At 28.8% G+C, this 5752-nt stretch overlaps 1 pseudogene; it reads left to right on the plus strand.

The window, feature by feature from the left end:
* The first annotated feature begins 2708 nt into the window (after window positions 1–2708).
* LOC119615704 lies at window positions 2709–4422 on the plus strand (annotated as a pseudogene).
* Window positions 4423–5752: the final 1330 nt, after the last annotated feature.

Raw genomic sequence — 5752 nt, forward strand, 5'->3', positions numbered from 1 at the left:
TATTGCCATTGGGGGTTTTAGTTTCCTGATTCAGAAATTCATGAATGAAAGCTTTATTGAAAGCTTTCTTTAAAAAGAGAATACTACGAAAGCTTTTCATATATAGATACACTTTCCGAAAGTTTTCTTTATAAATAAATATATTGCAAGTTTGCTTTAAATCCATAACTCATGGGTTATTTTCTTTAAGTAGAGATTTTAGTCTTCTTCAAAGCTTTCTTTAAAGAGGGAATCCATCAAAAGTTTGCTTACAATTAAGAATTCATAGCCAGTGTTCTTAAAATACAAAATTTCTTCAAATAACGGAATTCATCGAAAGTTTTCTGTAAATGAAGATTTCACTGAAGCTTTCTTTAAGTAGAGATTTCAGTTTCTTTAACAATTATATTTCTAAAATTGTGTTTCTTAAAATGAGGCAGCTTCCTTAAATAGAATTCCATTTAAAGTTTTCTTCGCTTGAAGAATTCATCAAAAAGCGTTCTTTAATGATAGATTCCATGAAAAGTTTGCTCAAAATTGAGAAATCCCTTAAACATTTTCTCTATATAGAGATTTCATTGAAGTGTTCTTTACAACGAAGGAAATAATTCACTAAAAACATTCTTCAAAACGGAAAAATTCAATGAAAGTTTACTTTAAAAAAAGCTTTCTTTATATGGATTCATCGAAAGTTTTCTTTAAATAAAAAGTTTGTTAATATATTTTATTGAAAGCTTTCTTTATTAGAGAAATAATACCTTAAACTAGGGTTCTATAGTTGAAACGAAAAGTCGACTTTCCGACTTTCGATTTTTTTTCGACTTTTTGACTATTTTCGACTATTTTTGACTTTTTTCGAGTTTTTCCGACTATTTTAGAGTTTTTGACTTTTTTTCCCATTTTTTTTAAATTTTCGAATATTTTTGACTTTTTTCTACTATTTTCGAGTTTTCAAATTTTTTCGACTATTTCCGACTTTTTCGACATTTTTCAACTTTTCGACTTTTTACGTCTTTTCGACTTTTTTCGACTTTTATTTACAAAGTCGAATTATCAACTTTTTGGAACAAAATAGTCGACTTCGATTTTTTTCGACAAAAAGTCGATTGTTCGACTATTCGAAAGTGGATTTATAGAACCCTACCTTAAACATTTCTTTATCATTTGAAACTGAAAAATTTAAGTTTTGTTAAAAAAAAGCTTTCTTTATATGGATTCATCTAAAGTTTTCTTTAAATAAATTGTCAAAAGTTTTTAACATACGGAATATTTTCTTTAAATATAGATTTATTGAAAGATAGATTATTGAAAGCTTTCTTTTTATAAAGAAAAATCCCTTAAACATTTATTTATATAGAGATTTAATTAAATCTTTCTTTACAATCGAATATTTTTATAGATAAAAGCTTTCTTTAAACAGAAAAAATGAAATGAAAGCTTTGTTTAAAAAAGCTTTTTAATACGGATTCATCGAAAGTTTTCTTTACATAATTGTCAAAAGTTTTTAATATACCAAATATTTGCTTTAAATATAGTTTTTATTGAAAGCTTTCTTTACATCGAAAGTTTTATTTTAAGATATTTTATTGAAAACTTTCTTTTGTTAAAGAAATACGTTAAACATTTCTTTATATAGAGATTTCATTGAAAGTTTCTTTACAGCGAATGTTTTATAGATAATTCACTAAAAGCTTTCTTTAAAGCAGAATGCCACAAGAAAGTTTTCTTTAAAAAAGCTTTCTTTATATGGATTCATCTAAAATTCTCTTTAAAAAAATTGTCAAAAGTTTTTAACATACCAAATATTTGCTTTTAATATAGATTTTATTGAAAGCTTTCTGTATATCGAAAGTTTTTTTAAGATATTTTATTGAAAGCTTTCTTTTGTTAGAGAAATCCTTTAAAAATTTTCTTTATATAGAGATTTCATAGAAAGCTTTCTATACATGGTATATTCTTATAGATAATTCACTAAAAACTTCTTTAAAATAGAAAAATTCAATGAAAGTTTTCTTTAAACAAAGCTTTCTTTAGGGTAAATTTCTTTAATGTTTTCTTCAAATAAAGAAATTTAAAAGTAATTTTAATAAATATTTTTTGAAAGTTTCTTTGAATGGATAATCGATAGAAAGTATACATTTAATAGAGAATTTTCTTTAAATATAGAAAATTCAAAATTGTTTTTATAAAGAGAATTTATTAAAAGCTTTCTTTTCTTAGAAAAGCATAGAAAGCTTTATTTATAGGGTTTCTTCGAAAGCTTTCTTTCAATAGAGAAATTCATTGGAACTTTTCTTTAAATAGCGATTTTATTGAAAGTTTACTTTACTTCGTAAGAAACAACATTAAAAGCTTTCTTTAGATAGAGAAATACATTTAAAAGTTTTCTTGGAAATGGCTGATTGGTATCCAATTAACTTGCTCACGAATGAATTTAAACGAGCAATCTGTATATTCTAAACTTTATTCCGAAACAAAGGTTTTATATTAAAAATGTTTACCCCAGAAAATGTCTATTAAAAAAGAAAAATCGCTTTACCTCAATTTTTTACATAAACATTGTTTACACCACAACAATTTATTTGCTTAATATTAAACTAAATTTACATTTTTAGAATTTTTTTTAAAAACATTGTATGTCTCATAGGTTTATTTATAACTACTTACAGCTTATTTAAATTAAGACATTTATTTAATGTAAATATATTTTTCTTTATGGTTTTTTGCAGGCAAAAATGATTGAAAGCGGACATCCTTGGATGGGTGGTGCCTCAACCTCATCGGTAACTGGTAAGTATTAATTTGCATTTGTCTTTATATAAATACAACAAGTTATAACAAGCCAGACAACTTGTTTGTATTACCGTGATTGACTTCTTATCCTTTATGCCATTTTCTAAACGTTTCTCGTCAATTTCCGTTTCCTTTTGTTTTTTCTTCCTCTTTTTGTTTTTTTTTTGCTTTACCACAACAGACAGCTATCAATATCAATTGCAGTCCATGTGGCAGAAATGTTGGAATACTAATCAGCAAAATCTGGTGCAACAATTGAGATTTCGTGAGCGCGGACCATTAAAATCGTGGCGTCCCGAGCTATGGCAGAAGCCATTTTCAGTGTATTGAAGGAGGGTTTATCTTTGTCACAGGCCGCTAGAAAATTTGATATTCCATATCCGACATTTGTTTTGTATGCAAATCGTGTGCATAATATGTTGGGGTCCTTCGTTAGATGGTGGTTCGGATCCCAGACCTAAGGCTAGAGGGCGACCGCAGCGTATATTGTTGGGCATGTGGCCGGAAGATTTAATACGTTCGGTTATAAAGGCGGTGGTGTTTAGGGATTATCGTGAAATTAAGGATGAAATGGGCGGTTTGCCGTTTGCCAATGGACAACCACATGTGGTAGGTGGAAGTTTTTGTTTTTTTAGGAATTAAGAGCTAATAAAAATTAACATGCAGGAGCTAAACTAAAAATACTTTTTCTTTATGTTATTTTTTTATTCTAGGCCATATTTGGCTCTTCGCCTGGAAGTTCAGCTAGTGTTTCTAATGGTTTCCATAATGCTGCCAAACTGGCTGCACAAAGCTCTGGCATGGCTCAAGAGTCCACCAGTCCACTTTCAACCATGACTGAAAACTTAAGGCGTCAAATAATGTCACAACAACAACAGTCTCCCATATCACAATCGATGAACATGTATAAATCGCCTTCGTATGTACAACGTTCCGAAATCGAAGAACAAATATCAGGTGTTAGTTCTAAACAACATGCTGATCGTCGTGGTTCAGAAAATTTACCAGATCTTAGTGCTTTGGGTCTTATGGGCTTACCAGGACTAAATGTTATACCTACAGGAGGTTCGCGCAACAGTCAAATGCACTCTAATACAGCAGCAGCATTTTCAAGAGAACGCGAACGTGAACGCGAGCGTGAAAGAGATCGTGAACGAGAAAGAGAACGCGAAAGAAATCGTGATAGAGAGCGTGAAAGAGAAAGAGAACGGGAACGTGAAAGGGAGCGTCAATATAGCAATCAATCACGCGGCTCAGCGGCTGGAGACTCACAAAAATCCACTGGCTCTGCTTCTCCCTATTCCCAAATGAAAATGAAAGAACATCCTAACTATGCCTATAACAAAAGATTTCTAGATAGTTTACCACCCGGCATAGATTTTGAGGCCATAGCTAATGGTTTACTGCAGAATCCACCAATAAAAAGTCCGCGTTTTGAAGATTTTTTCCAAGGTCAAGATATGAATGATCTAATGACCGGGCCCGAGTCAGCAAGTGCCGGCGCACATTTTCCAGCGCAGCGTGAAACAAATCTTATGAAAATCAAATTGGAACATCAACCCACAGAGCTGCAACATGAGGATTGATTTAACATATAAGAGCTGTAAACGAAGGACTTTGGTAATCATCATTTTTAGGGATGATTAGAAGTAAAAAAAAATATGAATTAGAAAAAAAAAAATTAAATGTTTTTCAAACATAATGACTGCTATTTATCCCCAACGTTGGTAGGTTAAGTTCAGTTTAAAATAAACCTATATATATAAACTATATAATACACATACCTAAACATATACATACATACATACACCAACTACTCCTATACACCTACACACAAATAGGTTTTAAACTTAGCATTATCTGTATATGTAAATTTATTTTAATTTCTAGTTTTACATACAAACATATAATCTTTAAATATTCCTTTAAAAACTGATTTGGTTTTAAACTTTTAATAATTTGCTTACCCATTAATGGGGTTTGATCAAACAAATCAGTAAATGTGACAAATTCAAAGCAACTTTTCGGCCTTAATGATGACATTTACACAATGTAAAGAAAAAAAGAAAGAAAATATTCCAAGTTCATGTATTCATTTACAACATAAAAACACATTTTAAAACATAAAACTACATAACTATTACTTCATTTAACTGATACTTTAACTTTATTTAGTATTGCCAATATTTACAACCACCCCCCTCCCCCCTCTAACGAGTCTAGAGATTTTATTAAGTAGTTTTATGTATACCTTTACTTTAGTTTATTTTTGTTACTTTAATGTAAATAGACATTGTACAAATTGTAGTTGTAAGATTTATTTAGGTTCATTTAAGTTTAAGTCTACATTTATAAAATATTAAAACACTTAAAAATGCATATTTTTACACACAAATACTTCCCTTCCCTCCCCCACAATAACTTATGCATTGCATAGTAAAACAATAAATATTTTATTTAACAATTACCAACACACTTGAACTCCCTACAACACCCCCTAACATCCCTCCCCACACACACACACACAAGTACTTTTAATTAAAACATTATAATTGATATACGAGTAAAATAACATATTTTTTAAACAAAAGAGACAAAAATATTAAATAATAAAAAATTAATTATTAAATAAAGAAAACTGAAAAATATAAATGGCAAAAAAAAAAAATTATTTTGTTTATTAAAAAGTATAAAAAAAAGAAATAAAATAAATATATAAAAAACCTTCATTAGTATTATACGAATAAAAGATAATGAAAACTTTAATTCATAATTATTATGTGAAGAAAAATAAAATTAAAAAAAAAAACAACAAAAAATAAAATAAAAACATTTCAAATGTGAATAAAACTTTTCAGTTAAATATCTGATACAAAAAAAAAAAACTCTGATCTTTTATATTTATATGTATGTAATGGAATGGATTATAAATGCACGTAAGTATGCTGAACTCTTTAAGAGATTGTTGTGGTTTATAATT

Source organism: Lucilia sericata, unplaced genomic scaffold (genome assembly GCF_015586225.1).
Source record: "Lucilia sericata isolate MDLA Ls3-8-SP2 unplaced genomic scaffold, ASM1558622v1 Contig007252F_arrow, whole genome shotgun sequence".
Taxonomy (NCBI): domain Eukaryota; kingdom Metazoa; phylum Arthropoda; class Insecta; order Diptera; family Calliphoridae; genus Lucilia; species Lucilia sericata.